At 38.7% G+C, this 25,450-nt stretch overlaps 1 protein-coding gene across 1 annotated transcript in view; it reads left to right on the top strand.

The window, feature by feature from the left end:
• The first annotated feature begins 2,658 nt into the window (after positions 1-2,658).
• Positions 2,659-25,450, top strand: part of CYSLTR1 (cysteinyl leukotriene receptor 1) — a 45,476-nt gene continuing 22,684 nt past the window's right edge. The window contains exon 1 of the mRNA XM_062183396.1: positions 2,659-2,976. The gene's annotated coding sequence lies outside the window, so the exon portion shown is untranslated. The remainder of the gene's footprint in view (positions 2,977-25,450) is intronic.

Raw genomic sequence — 25,450 nt, 5'->3', positions numbered from 1 at the left:
GTCCAGATATTTTTTAATTGTTTCCAGGTTTCTGTAAGCTGGAACCCAAAGTTCCCAGTCTCTGAATAAGTATATTTGTGTGTATGCAATAGTATATCAACAGTATTTATCCATCCTTCAAAAATACCATTAGTATTGACTATGGAACAATTTCAGTCCTGGAAGGGAAAAATATGACTCTTTTTGATATTGTGGTAAAATTTAATAGATCTTGAGAGTAGCTTCCTTCTTTCAAGTCTCACTTTCTCGTCTGTTATATGTGAAGTTATGCTAGATTTACTTATTCAACAAACCAAAGAAATAAGCTAACAGCTGGGGACACAGTGGTGAATCAGACATGGCATACTCTCAAGAATTCAATTTAATAAAAAGTCTAAACAACATGAATTTTCAAGGCCCTTTTCATCTCTGATTCCATATGGCTCATAGCTAATATGCGAATGCTATATGACTGAAAATTCCTTAATCTTCTACCTAAGTTCTATTTCATTAAGACATATTAGCCATCTAAATATTTACTCAATGTTGTCCTCTTTTTTCCTTCAGCATTCCTTATTTGGTTTTCTCTACTTCAATAAGAACTTAAAGAGTCTGGGAAAATGGCTGGAGCCACAGCTCACTTGGCTAATCCTCCGCTTGCGGCACCAGCACCCGGGGTTCTAGTCCTGGTTGGGGCGCCAGGTTCTAGTCCTGGTTGCTCCTCTTCCAGTCCAGCTCGCTGCTGTGGACTGGGAAGGCATTGGAGGATGGCCCAAGTGCTTGGGCCCCTGCACCCACATGGGAGACCAGGAGGAAGCACCTGGCTCCTGGCTTCGGATCAGCGCAGCCGCCAGCCGTAGTGGCCACTGGGGGGTGAACCAACAGAAGGAAGACCTTTCTCTCTGTCTCTCTCTCACACTAACTCTGCCTGTCAAAAAAAAAAAAAAAGAGTCTGGGAAAATGAGAAAGAATAAAGAGATGGCAGCATGGAGGTATCAGTTTGAGCCCTTCACCCTTTCCTGAAATAATAGAAAATGTAAAGATAGGTATGTAATGAAAATGGATGGAGAAAAAATAAAGGAAGGAGAGGTGAGGAAGGGAGACAAGGGATTTGATGTCAATTATACAAAATATGGTATAAATTTATGCAACTTTATGAGGAAAAGACCCATTTAAGGTTGAGAGGGGTACTGTCCTTCACATTCAGGAACTGGAAAGTAGCTGAGGGGAGCACATGGAACCTCCACAGGGTAATCCGACTCTGCTGTAGCTACAGTAACGCAGTCTTAAAGCTAGAAGATCTAACCCTTTTCTCTTCTCTTCTCTTCTCTTCACTACTTACATATGAATTAGCCTTCTACCACAACTCAAAATGACTCTAATGTTTCTAACTGGAGAGGAAGTGATAATTCACTATCTCCTTTTTTAAGATTCCTATAGCTCTCTGGGGATCCAAACTCTATTGAAGAAATACTGGTTAGAATGTCTGCATAGTTAGTAAAATTCCTCAGGGGAGTATTATAAATTCTGATCTTGAATCCAAGAGTTATCTCCCCTTTTAATGTGGTTGAATGGTCTTTTCCCCAACCATCACTACCAGCATCACAAACAAGGGCTCTGTGAAAAGAAATGAGAATTCCAGGGGCCTTAGTGCCTTGGCCCCAGGGTTAGCTATGAGCTAATTCTGGTGCCTAAACAGGCAAAGGTTGAACAAATCACTTACCCCTGCTACAGGTAGCAGGCAAGGAAGCTATTACTGGGCTCACATTTTAAGGGTACCTCAAATCAGTTGTTAGTTATGAAGCCATGTTTACAATGTGTTAAAATGAATATATTTATACACACATGCATACAGAACCTTCTTAATAAAGTCCATATAATTGCTGTAAACAAATCATAACATGGTCTTATTCATTTAGTTTTTTTTTTCTTAATGGAGAATGGGACTGGGAATGGGAGAGGGAGGAGGTGAGGTAGGAGTGGGAGTAGGAGGGCGGGTATGGCAGGAAGAATCATTTAGTTTTTAACATTAAGTTTTTAACCAACCACGCTCTAATCAGCACAGACCTGCCTGCCCTGTTCCTATTCTCCAAAAGCCAGACTGAGCAATTTACAGTTCCAACATCTCAGAGAATAGCCAAAGGACAAAAGTACTTACCTGATCCTTAAATTCCTAACACAAGACCACTGACAGAAGTCCAGTCATTCTAGACCATTCTCATTGGATAAGGGGGAAAAATCGCATTTAGTCTAATGGAGGCACTTCATTGTTGTGGGGATTAGAAGAAATCAAGTTCAAACCAAGGCCCTTATCTTCTAGAACGTAAAGCACCAGAGAGGAAAAGGTTTTATAGAACGTGAATATAGCCACAAATGTCATAAAGGAGAAAGAAAGAGGGAGAAATATGAAATTTATCTTGTTTAAGATCAAGTTTTACATAATGCCAGATCTATTAGCATATACCAGCAGGATTATTTTTCCCCACCTACAAATAATTAAACCATCCCCTACAGCCATAAAAATCAGAAAGAACTAAGTTGGACAGAGTATACTCCTCCATGCTTCCCATCTCAGAGCAGCTGCGTGATTTCCTGAGGATTCTGATGCTGGAGCTAGAGATAAAAGCTCAATTACACACACAATCTGAAAATCAGTTTCTATTCTTCCTCCCTGTGTCCCTTCCCCTCCCCCACTCTGCACCAGAGAAGTTAAACTCCAGTGCACTTTGAACAGCCTGAGGACTACTCTGAAAGAGGAAGAATCTGTATGTATTGGCTAGCAAATGTGCCTCTCCCTTCTTGAAAATAGCAGCAAGCCAGTTTGCCTAAGTAGACCCTCAATGCTTCTAGGACCATTCAGGGTATCCAGATTTACTTTGCAGCTGGTCAGAGAAGGTTAGCTCTCCACGGGACTGGTAGATTGGACTTACTGAAGACTTGGATCTTGCTTCTGAGAACAAACACCAGAAAGACTCTAAACTACAGAGAAGTTAGCAGGTAAGGAGATTCTGTATTTTAGTGCTGGGATCAGGAGGGTGTGTAGTAAAATTATGCTGATGAAAGATTTTTGCAAATTTCCAGGAGTTTTGGGATGCCTAGCTTGCCTTGCTTGCTTTAAATTAGTCAACCAGTATAAATTCTTTCTGCTTTATTTCTTGGCCAGAATTTTGATAATCCATTCTGTCAGCAAGTATTGCTCAATGTTTCTGCTAGGGACTCAATGTGGCAAAATACAAAGGAGTTACTCTCCAAGTCTCCAGCACTTTTGCAATTAAGCCAGAAATATAAGGCCTATTTTAAAATTGTATTTTAAGGGCTCAGTGGAGTTTCCATAACGTAGTGGCAGTTTCCTACAATATGGAAATAAAATATATGATGATTGTTGAAGGCAAATTAAACAGTGAGGAATAATCTAATGTTTTCACAAGGTAGTTTCACATTCATATCCCACTTGAATTTCTCAACATCCTGTAATTTAGAGAGGGTATGTGTTACTCCATAAGGAAATAAACTCAGAGAGGTTAAGAAATATTCTTGAAAAACATTCTGCAACTAGAAATTGGCCAGTTCTGAATAGAAAGTACAAAAGAAAGCTCTCTCAACTACAAATGAATATAAGGAAATTGCAAGATCTACTTTGTAATTTATACATATCTGACGTAGGTCAGGTTTACACAGAACCAAAAATTCATACATTTTAATAAGAATCTTTGACCAGAAGCATTTTTGTACTTAACAAACGGGCTGCCTTTCTGGGTAAACAAATGGGTTGGTGTTCTCCCCCTCCTCAGTTCAGTGGTTTTGCCTGCCAGTGTTCTCATTGTTTTGAAACCTAGACAGAGGCAACAATACCATGCATTCGCAGGTGATTAATTGAAAAGAAAATGTAACTAGTCATGAACTTGTTTGTGTATCATTTTAAATACAAAAATATTTATGTTTTACAATGTATTATAAAATACAATAGATTGTATTGTTTATATATATATATAAGTGAAGTTTATTTTGAGACTTTTAAGTTTAAAATAGCTATCATAACAATTCACAATCACTCAAAAATATTATCTTTTTGTTTTACTATTAATGCTCCAATTAGAACTAAAAGCTACCTGTGTCTACATGATCAATAAATGCCCTCAAGTGCTATATTTACATCAATCACCTTAAGAAAAGAAATATCTATTTCCCAAGGCCCCTAAATATTTATATCCGCCATCAATTCCTGCAAATAAAATAAGTCAGAATGGGAATCCCGACAGAACAGTAGGCTAAAGAAAGTTTATAGATTAAGTCTAGGCTTAATCTAGCATATTAATGTCTTCCTAAGCCAGTATCATCAATTCTCATTTTCCACTACTTTCTCCCTCCTACCCTTAATCAACCTTTTGATGCATTTAGGACCTCTGTTTATTTATTTGAGATAAAAGCAAGATACTTCCATGGTACAAAAAATTGTAAATGTGTCTTCACAGCATCATTGGCTGATAATAAGAGACAATAAAAGGAAGACATTTATTCTTAAGATACATACCAAACCTTGTGAATTTGATGCTATGAAGGGTAACTATCATAATCTCTCAATTAACATATCTCTACACAACTTCTACTTTGATTGTTTTGTTATTTCCCATGCTCCTATTGAAACATCTCAAATTTATTGCAGTTGAGCCAGACAAGTGTTGATCAAGCTCAATACAGTATGTGGCACAAAGTGAGGTAAGGCATGGCCTCTGCCCTTATGGCACTGACAACATAGGTAGAGATATAAGACCTACAGAATGTAAAAATATGAGTGAGTAAATTAATGTCATTTTTTAATGGCAAAAGAGTTCAGAGAATATAGACATCAGTGGGATGGGCTTAATGAAGAAGGGTTCACAGAGGACACAAAAATGAGATAGGACTAGGATAAGGAACCATGCTGAGCACATTTGCCATGCACATAGTAGGTGGCCAATATGTGTTGTTTGGATTTGATTCTAGTCACAGAAATAATGTAACCAATATATTGTATCAGGAAGTGAGCTTGGGAACCTATAGGGTACACCAACAAGCCTGCACTGGCTAGGGTAAAGGAATAGGGTTGGGAAGTGAAAATAAATTTGCATGGAAATTTGAGACAAGACTATTAAACATTTAATTTTAGGTGCTTTCTAATGGGAGATTATCAGCAAACTTTAAATAAGTGAGGACATAATGGAAAAACATTTTGAACAGATGAATTTGAAAATTTTTCATCAGCTGGACTACATTTAGGAAAAACTAGAGACAAAAAGAGCATTTAAATGGTGTAAGTTAATGAGACTCCTGGTAGGTTGGTGAAGGTAGAAGTGGAATGAGAAACTACGTTATGTGTGTGTGGGTGTGGGTGCAAACTGTTGAAATCTTTACTTAGTATAGAGTTGGTCTTCTGTATATAAAGTTAATTAAAATGAATCTTAATGAAGAATGGGATGGAGAGGGAGTAGGAGGTGGGATGGGAGTGGGGGTGGGAGAGGGTATGAGGGGAAAACCACTATATTCCTAAGCTTGTACCTATGAAATTTACATCATTAAATAAAAGTTTTAAAAAATAAAAAAAGAATAGATGGAAGTTGGTGAGTGATTAGATGCAGGCAGCATGAGAGGAATAAGTTAGAGATATCTCTGAAATTTTGTACCAGTGCAATCTTGGCAGTGATGTTAGTACTGTTCAAAGGAATAAGTAACTTGGGGATGGAAGTGTGGATTGTGGAACATGATGAGTTCTGGTATTGCCCTATTGCATTTCGAAGTAGTAGCAAGAATTCCAAGGACTGATGGGTAGTTAGAAAGTAATGACCCTGAATGTGAGTTACAGGTAAAAGGTGGAGGGCAATATTGTATTTGGAATCGTAGAATAACCAAGGCCATAAAAACGGCTTAGTTTAGAGAAAGGAAATCAAAGAGATGACCAAGGACTGAAGCTTGGGTAGTGCTATACTTTCAGGAAAGAGGAAGAGGATCCAGAGAATTAAGAGCCACATAAATACAATTCTTTTTTCTCCTCAAAAGATATCAAGAGTCTTGAAGGAAGGTGCTGGGTTATTTATTCTTTAAGCTTCTCCTATCCAACAATAATGAACACAATACCTCAAACACATCAATGATACTCAGTCAACGGTAAGCTATTCTAACATAAGCAGGCATGGGGAACTTTTGCTTCAAGTTGTGCTCCAGCTTGAATGCTGTCATAAATTCTTTACAACCTAACAATGGCTGCCATATACTATTTTGTTTCACAGATTTCGATGAGAAAGGATCTAGGCCTGAATAACTGGAAGGTCATCCTTGCTTTGACATTTATTCATCTGTTTTTCTAACAAGTTACTGAACATCAATATTTCTTGATTCCTTCAAGTATCAAATGTAGTATGAGCTGATAGGCATATTATCCAAATCTGCTAAAATAATAAATATGAAAACAACTTGAAATGACAAACCACCACACAAAAGGGTTTTGTTTAAAGTTGATTCATTCCAGGAGGATAAAACATAAGAAAACGGATTGTATGTGAAAGTACTATGCCAATCTACTTTCTGCTCCCTGCATTATATATTATAACTAGGCCACCAGCCCCACAATACTTGTGTGTATCTCAATGTGAATTCTAAAAGAAACAAAATATTTAAAACTAGTATTTAAAAAGTATTTCTATGAAATACTTCATTCATTAACTATTATAAGAGCACTCAAAAAGGTCATGGAAAAACAGAATTAAAAGACAAATTGGGGCAGGTATTTGGTCCAGTGGTTATGACATCGACTGGTTAAAATGTATTTGTCTCATATCAGAGTACCTGGGTTGGAGTCCCAACTCTGACTCCTAATTCTAGATTCCTGTTAATGTGGATCCTTGGAAGCAGCAGGCGATAATTCAAGTGGGTGGGTCCCTGCTACCACGTAGGAGACCTAGATTGAGCTCCCATATCCCAGTTTTGTCCCAGCCTATTTGTGGTCATTGTGGGAATTTAAGGAGGAAGCCAATGGATAATCTGTTTTTCTCTCTCTCTTTCTTAGTCTCTCTCTCTGTCTCTTTCTTCTGTTTGTGTGTGTGCATGTGTTGTGTGTGTGTCTATCCACCTCTAATATACACAAAAAGCATTTGAAATCTATGCATGTTTTTTCATTATATTCATTTTCCATAAATCTTTTGAAAGTCCCTAATACTTCCATTAAGACCATCAATTATTAGGATTAAATGAAAAGGATCAAAATAAAAATTTTACACCAAGTTCTGAACGTAATACAATGTTACACTACTTTGTCATAAAGCCAATTACACAGCCACAGATTTGATTATACAAAGGTATGTACAGATCATGTGTTTCTCCTTAAAATATAAAGACCTAAATCACTTTTATCCCTAACTGAAGTGTTATTTGGGTTTCAGGCTATATGAACATCTATGTAATATAATTTGAAGACCAGTGAAAAAGCTTTTCCAGTTCAATGAAGCATTAAAAAAAAACTCCTAAGAAACACATTTATACTAATCAACCCTATTAAAGAAATGGATTTCTGGGTCAGAGTGTCAGTTTCTGATTTGCAGTGAGAAAATACAACTTCTAACAAGCCCAATAGATTCATAATATGTAATGACATGTCCTCATCCCTACACAAAAGGAAATAAAGGAAGTTATTAATTGGATTAATCTGATTAGATAAACACATACATCTTAAATCCATTAATTTATGTTACAATTCCATTGCTAAAACACCTTCAAATGGCTGCTACTTTTGCCTTTAACAATTGTTCACAGGTTAGTAGAGAAAGCACTATTTAAACATAAGTTTAGTTTCACAAAACTCCCATCTACTGCTTTATTCTATTCCATTCCACTTATCCTTTCATAATCTCTCCCTTCTTTGTGTCCCACCTGTCCTTCCTCTGGATTGAGTGGATGCATACAGGAGAAAAGAGAGAGAAAACTCTTAAAAAAATTGCAAGAAGTTAATCAGGGAAAGGCTCTTGTAGAAATAAGGAGAGTCAAAACAGAAGGGTAAACATAGGCCTTGGCTTTTTAACACGTCGTTGGTTTTCCTTTTGATGAGTAAAATGTTATTATCTTATTTAGAGTGCTTGTGGAATGAATACAACCCAGACATTTGGGCTTCTACTTAAATGTAAGCAATGGAAAAGGACTTGAAATCTATCTGTAGAGTCCCCTAGCTCTTTCAGGCTTTCTTTTATTTTCCATAAATCCCTTTTCCATAAAAAAGAAAAAAAATCCAGTTTGGAATCACATTTTGAGATGTCTAAGGTATAAGAGTTACTAAGATTTCTCATCTATCAGATTGATAGCCTTTGCTTTTTTTTTAAAGATTTTATTTATTTTATTTGAGAAGTAGAGTTACAGACAATGAGAAGTAGAGACAGAGAGAGAGGTCTTCTGTCCGCTGGTTCACTCCCCAAATGACTGCAATGGCCAGAGCTGCGCCAATCCGAAGCCAGGAGCCAGGAGTTTCCTCCGGTCTCCCACACAGGTGCAGGGGCCCAAGGACTTGGGCCATCTTCTACTGTTTTCCCAGGCCATAGCAGAGAGCTGGATTGGAAGTGGAGCAGCTGGGACTGGAACTGGCGCCCATATGAGACGTGGAGGATTAACCTACTGCGCCACCGCGCTTTGTTTTTACAAAGAGTTATCTGTCTTAAGAATTCAATATGCCAAGTCGAATTGGGCTAACAATAATAACACTCAAACATCTCTAATATGTTTTATGTACTTATTCAAAGTTCCTAGGAAGACTCTAGGCCTCAGAAGATACTAAAAGCTGCTTTTCATTCCAAATTGGTTATCCTTTATGCTTAATCTGAATTTGAATTCTTGTTTAAGACAATGGATCTTCAATATAAAACAATATCCTAGAGAACAATTATCTTGCTTCCGAGATCAGTACACATTATATACATGTATTGAAATGCTCCACTGTAGCCCATAAATATGTACAATTATTGTTAATAAAAAGTTTTTTAAAATAAATAAATGCCCAAAAGCTAGAGGTAGGCCTCCTTAGGCTGTGATCAATGGCCTCAGAACTTCAAGGAAGTCCACATTGCCAATAATTAAGTAGAGACTTACACAGGATGGAAGGAAGATGGTAGGCTTTCTAGTTAGAACTTTATAAAAAGTTCAAAAATACTTGGGCTTTCTGTAAAGTATTTGTATCACCCAAACTAAAGGTGGAAATATGTTTCCATCCAACACCCATACCCATATTCATGCACTCTTCAAGGTATCTATTCCCTTTCTGTAACTTGAATTTCCCCTTAGGTTTGGCCTTATGCATCATTTTTATCTGATCACATAGGATAAAACATTTATTGCACAGTAATATGCAAGTGGGTGTACTATGTCACTATCTATAAACAACTAGGCTTGTAGTAATGCAACACTCTAAGGTACCTCTGAGCTTCACAGTGTCCTGTGTTTGGATTCCAACTGTCTGGCAACAGGATGACCTGATTTCTTTTTCTCCTCTTAAGGAGAATATGCTACTGCAGAGGAAACATCTGAGAATTATCCATAATGCAGTTTCAGCTCGCCTTAGTTTTTCAAGCATATTGCTAGAAAGCATATTGCTTGAAATAAATATTTTCAAGCATATTGCTTGAAATACAAATTAAGAAAGCTACTTATTAGAATGATAGAGGTACAGTGATGACAGAAATTTTTCTGATCCACTACCTCAAAAACAATCCTTTATTACCACAAAGCAAAGCCACTTGGATCATTACTACAAGCCTACTTGTTTATAGATTAAGTCCCCCTAAAGGATGAGTAGATTTTCTGCAGTCAATATCCAATCATTCAATAATCACTTATGACATGGTTTTCTATTTTTAAAGCACTGTAATAAGCTAGATAAGGAAAAAGAAAAGACTCTAGTTTTTTCTCTTGCATTAGGAAAGTTCACAATTTACTTATGGAGACAACATTTCTATGTGTTAAAAAATACAATATAAGGTATTGACTGCCATATTATTGGCAAAGATGATAAACATATTAGAAGTTCCAAGAGGGAGATGAGTGTGGGATATTTCAGTCAAAGTAGGTGTTGAGATACTAGAACATAAACTCAGCCTAGTATGAGTAAGAAGGGGAATGATAAAAATGTATATTTTATTGTGCTTTACTGTTTACAAAACACTCATATTTGTTGATTTTTCTATTTATTAATATATGCATTGGAAAAATTTTATTGAGTGCCTGTTGTATTAAAAGATCAATACTAGATTATCCCTAACCTCCCTGAGCTCAGATTTATAGAATGAAAAACACTTTCGTCTTTTTTCATTTTATAATATGGACTACATACAGAGGAGGAAAAGGAGCATTGGGGATTTGACCAAAGAAAAGTGGGGCCTCACTGAGCTGTACCCTCATAAAATCTAGCTTTCCTGTATCTTGCCGCTGCTTAGCACATATGGAGGAATTATCTGCCTTAAAAGGCAGAGTCTCAAGTTCTAGCCTTACCCCACTTCCTCTCTTGCTTCAGCCTTATTCTTTTCACCCCCACTTGTGTTCGCAACTCTCCAACACACACAGATCACCCAGTGCACACTAGCATTTATTAGAAAGGTTAAGGAAGTTTGGGGAGCTCAACTTAATACGACCATAAAGCTACATCTGCATACTGATTTAATCTTGCCGTCTCTCTTGTTGGTTCAATTTGAAAACATACATAATCAACCTCACCCAGACTCCATAAGTCACACACACCCTTGGGTCCTTGGATTCTCACCAGTCTCTGACTTTTAAATAAGAAAAATAAGAAAGGAAGGAGGAGAGAGGGATGGTAGAGTGGGAAGTATCAGTATGCTCTTAAAACTGTATTATGACATATATGAAATTTGTTCCCTTACATAAAAAAATTCAAAAACACATAAAACCATACAGCTACTCTTCTAAAGTTGCCTAATTAGGAAAGGAAGAGAGAAAAAATAAATGAAGCACACTTGCTGACATTAATGGACTCTGTCTAAATGGATATGGAAGACATGTAAGGAAAAATAGTAACTGCAGCACTGTAATTAATAAATGAGATAATCAAATCATGCATATGGTAACACTCACAGAGAACAACAATTTCAATCTGAATCACAAAGTACAAGCTGACTTCAAAAACTTCATGGAAAATAGAATGAAAAGACAATCTTATTTTTGTGCAAAAATAAATTTGAAACCCTTGTGTAATTTTTTCATGTAATTTTTTCTATGGACTATCTGAAGTCCCCTCACAAAAGTTCACATTCATCTCTGGCCATATAAAAGTAAAATAGGATGCGTAGTTTAAGTATCTTCAAGTAGCTGCGGCATGATGAGATAAGGATTCTGAACTAAGTTGTCTTAAAAGCGAGAATCAGGAAGTATTACAAAACAAAAATCAACAAAACTTGATGAAGGATAAGATAAGGGAGGGGTGGGGTCAAAGATGACCACCAGATTCTATGTCTAAGTGATGGGAAATTATTAGTATCAATGAAAACAAAACAAAAAAAAGTTGTTTTTTTAATATTTATTTTCATTATATATAAAAGCCAGAGAGACAGACAGAAGAGATCTTCCATTGGCTGTCTAACTCCCCAACTGCCTGCAACAGCAAGGACAAGGCCAAGCTGAAGCCAGGCGTCATGGGTGGCAGGGACCCAAGTACTTGAGCCATTGCCTGCTGCCTCCCAAGGTGCACATTAGTAGGAAGCTGGAACCAGAAGCGGAGCCAGGAGGCCAGTGCTGTAGTGCAGCAATTTAAGCCACCATCTACAATGCTGGCATCCCATATGGTTGCCAGATCAAGTCTCAGCTGCTCCAATTCCAATTCAATTCCCACCTGGGAAAAAGAGTAGAAGATGACCCAAGTGTTTGGGCCCCTGCCACCCATGTGAGAAACCCAACTGAAGCTCCAGGCTCCTGACTTTGGCCTGGCCCAGACCTGGCTACTGCAACCATTTGGGGAGTGAAAGAGTAGATGGAAGACTCTCTCTCTCTCTCTCTCTCTCTCTCTCTCTCTCTCTCTCTCTCTCTCTCCTCCCTCCCCTCTTTCTGCAACTCTGCCTTTCAAATAAATAAATAACTTCTTTTTTTAAAAAAAAGTAGACAGGATATGAAGCCAGGCACTCCGATATGGGATGCAGGCAGCCTGTTAATCCCTGTGCCAAACATCTGTCCCTTGTTTTTAAACATGTTGTAATTAAGAAAAAAAAGGGAAGTGATGAGCAGAATAAGCCACCTCTTGGGACACCCACATCCTATATTCGAGTGCTGGTTCAAGTCATGGCTACTCTGCTTCCAATCCAGCTTCCTGCTAAAAAAAAAAAATGCACCTGAGAGGCAGAAGAGGATGGCTCAAGTGATTGGTCCACTGACACTCACATGGCCAACCCAGTTGGAGTTCTGGACTTCTGACGTCAGCCTGGCCTGACCCAGCCATGGCTGCAGACATTTAGGGAATGAACCAATGGATGGAAGATGGATCTCTCTCACTCACTTGCTTTCTGTCTCTTTCAAGTACATGAAAATAAATAAACAAACTTTTTTAAAAAAAAAAGAAAGAGACTAGTGATCCAAGAGAAATCTAATAGGTAAAAATGAGATACTAAAGTTCAGGCAAGTAGTGTGTGGATGAGACAAACATTTGAGTTATCCACACAAAACTGCTATTTTTAAATGATAAAAATGGATAAACACTGCAAGAAAAAGGAAAAAGCTAAGAACTGAGGACAAAACATTGTCATTTCTTGGCAGATCTTGGCTTTAGTCCTCAAATGACTACTTGAAAAACATGCCGGTGCCACGTTTCAACAGGCTAATCCTCTGCCTAGTGGTGCCAGCACACCGGGTTCTAGTCCTGGTTGGGGTGCCGGATTCTGTCCCGCTTGCCCCTCTTCCAAGCCAGCTCTCTAGAGGCTATGGCCCGGGAGTGCAGTGGAATATGGCCCAAGTGCTTGGGCCCTGCACCCCATAGGAGACCAGGAGAAGCACCTGGCTCCTGCCTTTGGATCAGCGCACCGGACACGGCGGCCATTGGAGGGTGAACCAACGGCAAAAGGAAGACCTTTCTCTCTGTCTCTCTCTCTCTCACTGTCCACTCTGCCTGTCAAAAAAAAAAATGTCACTGATGAAAAGAAACCAAAACGAAGAGAAGAACTGGTTTGTTAGTCATAATCCCTGATTCTAGTCCAATTCCTGTCACTAACTATGTGCTTTTGAGCAAGTCACCACCAGCCCACTTCAATCGCCAGGTTTCAGTTTTTTCATATGTAAAAGTCTGTTGAACAGGATTTCAAAGATTGCTTCTGGCTCAAACTGGCACCTACAGAAAACATCTTCTACTAACCTGGATCAATAACATAATTTCCTTAAAAGAAAACGACATAAAAGCTTACTAGTCATTCATTGTGTTCTAGATTTATAAGCAAAGTATTGTGCTAACTACTGTAGAGGAAGAGTGGATAAGTTTAAGAGTTAGAAGTAAATTAAAAGATGTGAAGATACAGTCCCTGCTTTCTAGAACTGTGCAATCCGGTTGAACCTACTGCTCACTTTCAACTGATTCATAGTAAATCAAACTTCATCTGTCAGACTTACATATAATCTTAGTTGGATGAGGAACAAAAAGCTTGCTGGATATGATTTGTTCCCCCAAAGATTCATATGCTGGAAGGTTGATCCCTAATGTAATAGTACCTACTGGAAGGTAATTAGGTCATGGGGCACTATGCTTGGAGGGGTTTAATGTAGTTCTCACAGGACCAGGTGAGTGCTCACAAGAACAGATTGCTACAAAGCAATTTGCTTGGCCCCTTCTTCACACAGCCATTTCCCTTTCTGCTTCTCCACCACATTGTGACACATCCATGGAAACCTCTATCAGATGCCAATACCATGCTGCTTGGACTTCCTAGCCATTAGAATCAAGAGGCAAATAAGACTTTACTCTCTATAAAGTACTTGTACATGGATATTTTGTCATAGCAACAGCTTAAATTTAACTCTCATACAAAATTTTGCTTCTTAATTTTTGGCTTTGCTAGAATGTTTTCAAAAAAAATCCTTGTTACTGGGGCCAGTGTTGTGGCACAGTGAGTTAAGCTGCTGCTTTTAACACCAACATCCCATATCAGAGTGCTGGTTCAAGTCCTAGATTCTCCATTTCCCATCCAGTTTCTTGCTAATGCATCTGGGAAAGCAGTGGAAGGTGGTCCAAGTACTTGGGCTTCTGCCACCCATGTGGGTGACCCCAGTGAAGTGCTATTTTTAACCTAAGGCCTAGCCCAGATCTGGGTGTTGCAGCCATTTAGGGAATGAACCAGTAGATGAAAGATCTCTGTTTCTTCCTCTCTCTACTGCTCTTCTAAAATAAATAAATAAAATCTTGTTACTTCTTTGAGAGCTTCACCAAAGAAAAATAAAAAATAAATATAATAAATGAACCATAGTGAGTTAGTGTAATTCAACACATTTTTCCCAAAGAAACCTTTTAGTTAATGAATACAAATTTCATTAAGTACAACTTCAGGAATATAGTGATTCTTCCCACCATAGCCGCCCTACTACCTCCACTCCCACCCCATCTCCTCCTCCCTCTCCCATTCCCAGTTCCATTCTCCATTAAGATTCATTTTCAATTAACTTTATACACAGAAGACCAACACTATACTAAGTAAAGATTTCAACAATTTTCACACAAAAAAAAGTTTGAGAACAATTTTTACAGTTAATTCTCATAGTATAACTCATTGAGGATAGAGTTTCTGCATGGGAAGTTAGTGCACAGTGATTCCTGTTGTTAACTTAACAATTGAAACTCTTATGTATGACGTCAGTAATCACCCAAGGCTCTTGTCATGAGCTGCCAAGGCTATAGAAGCCTCCTGAGTTCACAAACTCCTACCTTATTTAGACAAGGCCATAATCAAAGTGGAAGTTCTCTCCTCCCTTCAGAGAAAGGGATCTCCTTCTTTGATGGCCTGTTCTTTCCACTGGGGTCTCACTCACAGAGATCCTTCATGTAGGACATTTTTTGCCACAGTGTCTTGGCTTTCCATGCCTGAGATGCTCTCATGGGCTTTTGAGCCAGACCACAATGCCTTAAGGGCTGATTCTGAGGTCAAAGTGCTATTTAGAATGATTGCCATTCTATGAGTCTGCTGTGTGGACTGCTTCCCATGTTAGAACATTCTTTCCTTTTTAATTCTTTTTTTTTTTCATTGTTGCTTTTTTTTTAACTTTTATTTAATGAATATAAATTTCCAGTGTACAGCTTATGGATTACAATGGCTTTCCCCCCCCCCCATAACTTCCCTCCCACCCGCAACCCTCCCCTCTCCCGCTCCCTCTCCCCTTCCATTTGCATCAACATTCATTTTCAATTCTCTTTATATACAGAAGATCAATTTAGTATAAAGATTTCAACAGTTTGCACCCACATAGAAACACAAAGTGAAACATACTGTTTGAGTACTAGTTATAGCATTAAATCACAATGTACAGCACATTAAGGACAGAGATCCCACATGAGGAGCAAGTGCACAGTGGCTCCTGTCGTTGACCCAACAAATTGACACTCTAGTTTATAGCGCCAGTAACCATCCTAGGCTGTCGTCATGAGTTGCCAAGGCTATGGAAGCCTTCCAAGTTTGCCGACTCTGATCATATTTAGACAAGGTCATAAAAGACAGAGTGAGGATAGTAACCAATGATCCTAAGAGTGGCATTTACCAGGTTTGAACAATTATACAGCATTAAGTGGGGAAGAGGACCATCAGTACACACATGTTGGGAGTAGAGCCATTGGTGGTAGAGTAGAGGTTATGATTACAAAGGAATGAGGCCCAAGTGCACTAGACAGGGCCTAGAACAAAGGACAGAGTCATTATTAGAGGGGCTAAGAAAGGTGCTGTCTAAGCTACAATTAAGTTTTCTGATTGAGAGGCAAATAGAACCTGACAGAAGGGGCTTGATAATAATCTGGTGGGCTTTAGGCCTTGTAAATTCAGAGGCCCAGACCTATCTATCTCTTCACATGGGGTATATCCTAAGGGAGGTGTGAACCTCCTAGGGGAAGGCACTCTGTTGACTTTCATTACTTGGCTGGCCTGGGAGGAGAGCTGGCCAGGTAAAGGCAGGGGGCATCTCTAACAAGAAATTTACAGTTCTGCCTGCAATGTTGCTGACCCTACTTGACCATCCCCTCAGCTTCAGTGGTCACTTTGGAAGTTGGGCTGAGTAAAGGGCTTTTCAGCTTAGAGCCAATAAGATCTGTGGCTCTGACCTGGGCATCCTTCGACTCCAGGGCAGGTCCATTTCCAGTGATCCAACTCTTGGCAGAGCTGCCAGGGCTCTTCACAAGCTGACTTCTGCTGAAGCCCAGGCTTACCACATTGAAAGCCACTGCAGTGGACTGGCCTGTTGGGTCTCCTTGAGGGCAGATCACTGTACAGATCAGCCATTAATAGGCCTGCCACCCATTGCTTCTGATGCCTAGCTTTCTTTTCCTTCTGGTTTGTGTTAAAGCAGACCAGAGGATGCAAGTCAAGGGAGTGCCCGTTTCCCATCTCTAATCTTCGGTGGCCTGAACTACAAGTCTATAGTCACAGGCATGTTCTGTAGTAGTTTTTCTAAGGTAGACAATGCCCATGAGGAAAATTATATTCTCACTTTGAAACTTTCTTTCCCTTTGGTCTGAAAGGGAGGTTTTTTCTACTTACTGTATACTTCGCTGATGGCGAAGTGAATCTAGCTATGAGATTATTATTTAAGTTCTTATTTTGGCTATGCTATTGCAGAAAAATGTTAGCCATCTCTTTTATAAGGTCTAAAGATTAGATTGTGCATCCTACAGATTCCTTCATAATAGAATTAGTTTCCTACCTTGAAGAGAATAGAGAAATGAAAGAACAAGTTGGGCTTAGAATAGAGAAATGAGGGAGCAAGTCCTAGATCGCTTGCTGACAATAGCAATATCACATGAATACTTAGCAAACCGTTTCAACCATTAGATAACAACTTAAGAAAACATTTACCAGAAGGTCCAATGCCTTCTATAAATTTTAAGAATCATGTATTTGAAAACACCTCTTAAATATCTAACATGGTGTAGTTTGTTTAGCCAGTAAACTTAAGCACAACCATCTAAAATGTTTTTAGTTTCTTTCTACCAACAAGTCTAAAACATATGATACACAGATTCAGGTCCCACAAATTAAAATGTATCTTTGATTGATTTTAGCAGCTTAAATTTATGGACAATCTTATCTATAAGCCATTTAAAATAAAACTCTTAATAAAATTTCCCCATGTGGACATACAATATGTACACACATATAATATAGCATAATAGACCAATATAGCAATTTTAATAATAGCTTTTAAAATCTTTAACTCTTTTTGTAGATTGCCAATTGATTTGAATTGCTTTTTCTTTTTAGTAACCTCAGTTAACCATACTTTCTCTCAGTTGGTACTGTTAATACATTATTGGCTTCATCTGTTTACAGAGCCATCCCAAAGTACTGAATACAATAAAAGTGGCTGGAAAAAGTCCATAGGAACCTATAGGAGGACAGCTAAACACAGAACCAACAACGCTTTAGTTTTATGAGCAGCACATCATATATAACTGTGGATGACAAAAGACTTTAAGTCGCCATGTTTAAAATTAGAAACTCATCAACCAAGAAGAGGCACTTGCTTACTTCACAGTATTTTTGAAAGCACCTGTAGGATTTTACAAGTATTTAACCCTTTAAGCCTCTGGGGCTTTCTCATTAAGGTAACTATCATGTCTAGTAACACAAGATCATTAGACTTTTTAATTCTCAAACATTTGTATTAATAGCATTTTCCATTATAGAAACTTAAAGTCTGGTACCACATCACATCTTGACAGTCCTTCTAATATACTCCAAATAGACTGATTAGTTGGTGTCTCTATAACATGAGAGACATAGGTCCTTCGATTTTTTCAGTTGGGCCCAAACTGGAAAAACCAAAGTCCAGGATTTACTGGAAATTTTAGAGACCAGATTGTTTGAAACTTTGATTTTTTGAATGCCTGTCAAGAATGCCAAGAAGGCTCAAAATCCAAAATATCTGGTTGAAATAAGATTTCTTAAAATCATGACATAACATAGACCAAATTTGATCATTGTTACAAGGTGATTATTCAAATCTTTGAAAAAAGCACATATTTAAATAACCCATAGCTCTTAATAAAAATTCAGCTGTTTTTGAACAATTAGAATTTAACAGACATCAAGAGAACATAATAGATTACTTTAACACATTGCTTTAACAGAGCATCAGAGTTTAATTCTATGTCAAACAGAAATTGAGCTTCCTGTGATCTTTTGCTGTGAGGTTTCCTTCCTTTACCTTCTTTCATATTGGTGACCATGTTTCTGTGTTTCTGTGTGTAAGACATCTTTAAGCATCTTTTGCAGGGCAGGATGAGTGGCAACAAATTCTTTCAGTTTCTGTTTGCTATGAAAAGTCTTAATTTCACCTTCATTCACAAATGAGAGCTTTGCAGGATATAGTATTCTGGGCTGGCAGTTTTTCTCTCTTAGTGCCTGGGCTATGTCTCGCCATTCCCTTCTAGCTTGTAGGGTTTCTGATGAGAAGTCTGCTGTGAGTCTAATTGGAGATCCTCTGAGAGTAATCTGACGTTTCTCTCTTGCACCTTTTAGGATCTTTTCTTTATGTTTCACTGTGGTGAGTTTGATTACAACATGTCGTGGTGAGGATCTCTTTTGGTCATGTTTATTAGGGGTTCTATAAGCTTCCTGTACTACGATGCCTCTGTCCTTCTCCAAACCTGGGAAATTTTCTGCTAGTATCTCACTGAAAATGCCTTCTAATCCTTTCTCCCTCTCCATGCCTTCAGGAACTCCTAGAACCCGAATGTTGGGTTTTTTAATAGTATCCTGTAGATTCCCGACAATATTTTTTAGATTTCTAATTTCCTCTTCTTTTCTTTGGTTTGCCTGTTTCCTTTCTTGTTCTCTGTCTTCTAAGTCTGATATTCTCTCTTCTGCTTCGCCCATTCTGTTTTTAAGGCTCTCTAATGTGTTTGTCATTTGATCTATTGAACTCTTCATTTCATTATGATTTCTAGTCACTATCAGAGTTTCTTGTTCCACTAGTTGTTTCATTTCATTTTGATTCCTCCTTAATATTTCACTTTCACGAGAGAGATTTTCTATCTTGTCCATGAAGGATTTCTGTAGTTCAAGAATTTGTTTTTGAGAACTTCTTAATGTTCTTATCAATTTTTTGAGATCCGCTTCTTGCATTTCTTCGATCTCATCATCTTCATAATCTTGAATTGGGGTGTCTTTTTCATTTGGGGGCGTCATAGTTTCTTCCTTGTTCTTGTTAGCTTGGTTTTTGCGTTTGTTGTTTGGCATGTTGGAGATATTTGGTTTCTTCACTGTGGTGTTTTTTCTTGTTACACTATGGCTCTATATTAAGTGGACTGTCTGCTTTCGGTGGAGCCTTAGAGGCTTGAGATGAGTGTGGACTGAGAGCTGTGTTTGGTTCCTCAGGGTTGAGGGTGTGTCAAGGATGACACTCCCAGGTTAGGTGTGGTAAATCTCTCTTTCTTTTTTTGATTTAAAAGGGAAGTAATTCCGCACAGCTGAACGTAATTGGAGGTAGTTAGCAGGCAAATGATATACCCACAGGAGCCAGAGATCGGAAGCTCTTTCCCAAGGACCACACAGGGAATCTCTGCTGCCCTCAGTGTGGGCTCCAATTCTCCTGCAGTCTCCCACTGGGTTGCCAAGTTAGATGCTAATCTCCTGTTATTTCACCCCTCCCCACAGAGTCAGGTTTTTCTGCTAGGCTCAGGGCTGGTGCAGACCTGAGGTCGCCCTGCTTATGACGTATGTCCAAAATGGCGCCTGCTCTGTCTTGCTCGCCTTTGAGAGGTGAGCGGAGAGAGAGAAACTTGTGTCCGTATCAGTCACTTTTTTTATTTTTTTTTCTCTCTCTTCTAGTTAGCCTGGTGAACTTTTCCCCACGGAGTTTCAAGCCTCGTTCCCTCTAGCCTCCTCTTTCCGCTTGCCTGCTGGTATCTCGGGCTATGGAGGTTCGGCTCACCTCGCGTTCCAGCGCTGGTGTGTTGAGTCTGCCGCTGGTGTCCCGAACTTGGGCTCCCACGCTCTCCACGCAGGTCCACTGTGAATCACTAGTTCCGGAAGAGTTTCCTCTGCTGTTTCATCCCCTACTCTTCCTTGACCCTGCAGTATCTCCACTTATATTAAACTTTCCCCCCGGACTAAGTGTGCTCCCTGCCCATTCCGCCATCTTGCCGCCTCCTACATTCTCCTTTTTAATTCTAACAATTATTATTGTCAGACACTTTATATTATTTATATGATCTCTTTAACACTTAATCCTATCTCTATGATCAATTCAGCACTTAATATGATAGTTTAACACTTAAGATGGCATTCTTACCACCCAGTTTAATGGGATTTGGGGTCCCATGGCATTACTTCTGCCTCCCAGGGTCTGCATTGGAGGGAAGTTGGTCAGGAATTGGGGCTGGGAAATGAACCCAGGTACTGTGATGTGAGCACAGTGTCTTAGGAGCTAGGTTGAACACCTACCCCAAAATGTTTATTTATTATTTACTTCTTTAACTGAAAGACTAAAAAATAACCACAGTCATTCCAAAAGACTGCGAATTGGGTCAATGCTTATTTTTCTAGATTTAATCAAATAAAATTTTGCTTTTTTCTCATTGTTATGCATTTTTATTTCCTTCTTGTTTGACAACATTTGATGATTCCACTTATTCCAGGCATAAAGATTATTCACTTACACCCATATAAAGTAATCAAACTCTACAAGAGATAAAAACCATTTCAAAATACAGTCATGAATTTTTATTGTCAGAATTCAAGTATGATTTTAACATTTCAGATAAACAGCAGATTTTTAATACAAAACATTTTCATACTATTTTGGAACTCTGACTATGAAAACTTTGAGAATGGTCCTCTGTATTATACCATAGAGAACAGAGCTGAGAGAAAAGATGAATGGCTGTGAACAGCTTCCCATGTGTATCTAACTACAAGTGCACTGGAATATTTTTAATCTGTCATTGTCTACTCTCTATTATCTCCTATCTAATGACTGAATGAATCATATAATTTTAAGATGCAGTCATCAACTCTATATTTATTCACACAAATGAGATGAGAAAGCTTGTCTGTATTCAGAAATGATTTACTGAAAGATGTCTTTATAAAGCGCCTGTTAGATAAATGGGGGAGGGGGGAAACCTGGCTTTTATTCTTTGTGTAGTTTATTATGATTTATAAATACTATGGAAAATATATATGGGAGCATGAATAGGAAAGTGACATATGGCAATGTAATAGCAGAATATGCTAGTATTTTTAACCTAAAATGTGATGCCTGTTAGAAATTTTAAGCTTCCATTTTCAATTTACTTTTTAAATGCAAAACTTAATTTAGCAAATGAAAACAGAGTATAGCATGTAAATCTTGATTTACTCAAAATATGTTTCATAAATGTTCAAAGCTTAGATTAAGGAAAAAATGCCTAAAATACAAATATATTTAGCTCCACTAACTATTCCAATATCATATCACAAGTGGAGTTGTTTTAACAAGGTCCTATATAAAATTTATGCTACAGATCAGCAACGCTGGAAAACAAAGATTTTCATTACAGAAAAGGAAGTGAATCTTAGACAGATTGCCAGAGTTATTCATGCCCAACATGTGAAACCTCAAAGAAATTTATCACAGGGAGCACAATAATGCGTAATCATATTTGTCTTGGCAAGAAATCACAGAATTGTTTTGCTGTTGCTATGGCACTAATGTGTGCAACACTTTATGCTATAATGTTTTCTGCCACACGTGCTATAAATGAAATAGGCAATCTGTATATACTTTTAAATCCATGAAATATTTTCACACAAGTATCCCAGTCTGAAATTTTTTAAACATCTCATTGAGGGAATTATTACTGTAGCAGGAGGGAACTAAATTATGTGAAGCATCCCCCATGTGCCAAGAAGTATATCTATGCTCAGTTGATTCCAATAATTACCCTGCATGGAAACTATCATTGTATCAATTCTTCATGTTAAAGGGAGAGGTGTGATTTGTCTAACCCTACCTGGTTTCTATGCAGGTGAAATAGGCTTAAAACAATGTTCCAATGCAAAACCCAGGCTCTCTGTCCATCCCTAACTCTGACAAAATTTCAGCTCATACTTTACCTTGATCCCTTAAAATACTATAATTCACAGAGTAAGTGAAAATCTCAATGCATATGCTTCCCTGGATCACTTAGAATTTCCCTATCCATATATGTAATTTCCTCTGAAGTTGCCATGGGAATTAAACATGGCAATTTACATCTGTAAGAGCTCCTACTCATTTTGAAATGCCTAGATTTTTGGAATTGTCATCATTCTTACCAGTTTCATTCAGTGAATGCTTCTGCTAAGCAATAGTGTGCTTTTACATGATGGGCTACACTGGGTAGTACAGGTTGATGAAAAACCTCTTCCTCTCTGAATAAAACTGGAGTCTTATAAACTATTCCCTTTCTTTTTGGCATAAGGAATTACCTCTGGTTAACTGAGATCACACAAACCAGAGAAAATGATGCCTGGGTTTAGATTAAAGAAAATATTACTTTCAGGACTAGTGCATAGAAGGTTAAGCCTCTGCCTGCTGTGCTGGCAACCTATATGGGCATCAGCTTGAGTCCCAGCTGCTCACTTTCAATCCAGCTCTTTGCTAATGAGTCTAGTAAATCACAGGAAAATGGCCCAAGTTCTTGGGTCCCTGAACCCGCATAGGAGACAGGAAGAAGCTTCTGGCTCTGGGCTTTTGACCACTGTGGCCATTTAGGGAATGAACCAGCAGATGGAAGATGGATCTCTCTCTCTCTCCCTCTCTCTCTCTCTCTTTCTCTCTCTCTCTCCTTCCCTCCATACCTCCCTCCCTCTCTCCCTATCCCTACAAATTTCATAGGTACAGCTTTAGGAATATAGTGGTTCTTCCCACCACATCTGCCCTCCCACCCCCACTCCCATCACACCTCCTAATCTCTCTCCCATCCCATTCTTCATTAAGATTCGCTTTTAATTAACTTTATATACAGAAGAGCAACTCTATTAAGTAAAGATTTCAACAGTTTGCACCCACCCACACACACACAAAATATAAAGTACTGCTTGAGAACAAGTTTTACAGTTAATTCTCATAGTACAACACATTGAGGACAGAGGTCCTACATGGGGAGTAAGTGCATAGTGACTCCTGTTGTTGATTTAACAATTAACACCCTATTTATGACATCAGTAATCACCTGAGGATCTTTACATGACCATGGCAAGTTTTTAAACTGTACCCTGGGATCGGCGCTGTGGCACAGTGGGTTAACACCCTGTCCTAAAGCGCCAGCATCCCATATGGGTGCCGGTTCGAGACCCAGATGCTCTACTTCCGATCCAGCTCTCTGCTATGGCCTGGGAAAACAGTAGAAGATGGCCCAAGTCCTTGGCCCCTGCACCCGCATGGGAAACCAGGAAGAAGCTCCTGGCTCCTGGCTTCGGATCGGCATAGCTCCAGCCGTTGCGGCCAATTGGGGAGTGATCCATCAGATGGAAGACCTCTCTCTCTCTCTCTGCCTATCCTCTCTCTGTGTAACTCTGACTTTCAAATCAATCAATCAATCTATTAAAAAAAGTTAAAAAATAAACTGTACTCTAAGAATTAAGTCCGTAGGAATGTATGCAGAACTATACAGATTTACAGTTACAAACTTCCTCCTCCCTCTCTTATTCCCACTCTTATTTTTTACTGGGATCTATTTTCAATTGAATTTATACACATATGATTAGCTCTATGTTAAATAAAGAGTTCAACCAATAGTATTAAGAAGTTAAAAAAAAGGGCCTGGTGCGTGGCTCACTTGGTTAATCCTCCGCCTGTGGCACCAGCATCCCATATGGGCACCGAGTTCTAGTCCCGGTTGCTCCTCTTCCAGGCCAGCTCTCTGCTGTGGCCCGGGAGGGCAGTGGAGGATGGCCCAGGTACTTAGGCCCCTGCACCCACATGGGAGACCGGGAGAAGGTTCCTGCCTCCTGGCTTCGGATTGGCGCAGCGCCGGCCATGGCGGCCATTTGGGGGGTGAACCAACAGAAGGAAGACCTGTCTCTCTCTCTCTGTAACTCTACCTGTCAAATAAATAAATTAAAAAAAATCTAAAAAAAAAAAAAAAGACTTCCTCAACAGTCAAGACAAGGGCTGTTCAAGTCATTGCTTCTCAAAGTGTCAATTTTACTTCTACAGATTTCCCTTTAGGTGCTCTAATAGTTATCACAGATCAGGAAGAACATGCGATATTTGTCCCTTTGTGACTGATTTATTTCACTAAGTATGATGTTTTCCAGATTCATCCATTTTGTTGCAAATGACCGGATTTCATTTCTTTTTTTACGCTGTGTAGTATTCCATAGATTACACATCCCATAATTTATCTAGTTTTCCGTTGATGGGCATTTAGGTTGATTCCATGTCTAAGCTATTGTGAATTGAGCTGCAATAAACATGGGGGTGCAGATAACTCTTTTATTTGCTGATTTCATTCCCCTTGGATAAATTCCCAGAAGTGGGATAGCTGGGTCATATGGTATGGTTATATTCAGATTTCTGAGGTATCTCCAAACTGTCTTCCATAGTGGTTTTACCAGTTTACATTCCTACCAACAGTAGATTAGGGTACCTTTTTCCCCACATCCTCGCCAGCATTTGTTATTTGTTGATTTCTGTATGAAAGCCATTCTAACTGGGGTGAGGTTTAGCCTCATTGTCAGCACATTTATTGGGTTCAAAGGATAGTTCTCCTTGCTAGGTTCTGCAGAAACTGTTCATATTAATTAGATCTGATCCTTGTCCTCAAAATGTCTATAATTTAGTGGTACATATTGGGAAAATACACAAATTACTCAAAAAATTAAAAAGAAGAAATAGAAACACAGAATAAGTAGAAACAGCAAGTTGAATTCTGTGGTTGACCTCTCTGATCAACTGTTCTCCAAGGTTCTAACAGTCTAAGAACATCCTATACTTCCTTCCTCCTAACTCCTCCTTCAATAGCTCACCTTTCTTTTCATAATATTTATGTATTTATTTGAAAGGCAGGGTGAGAGTGAAAGTGAAAGGGGGGATTAATCTTCCATCCACTGGTTCACTCCTCAAATGCCCACAAAAGTCAGGGACATTAACCCATTGCACCCCAGCACCTGCCCCACCTCTGACCTTTCTAGCAAACATTTCCTCACTGTGCTCTATTTACATTGTTAGTAAATTCTTCTACATCCTAAACCTTTTAGAATAATTCTCCCTCCCTACCCTTTCTTTAAGTGAAATTGGGTCCTTCTCATCA

This window comes from Lepus europaeus, chromosome X (genome assembly GCF_033115175.1).
Source record: "Lepus europaeus isolate LE1 chromosome X, mLepTim1.pri, whole genome shotgun sequence".
NCBI lineage: Eukaryota > Metazoa > Chordata > Mammalia > Lagomorpha > Leporidae > Lepus > Lepus europaeus.
Note: the sequence above shows the minus strand (reverse complement) of the source record. Positions and strands in the feature narration are given on the sequence as shown.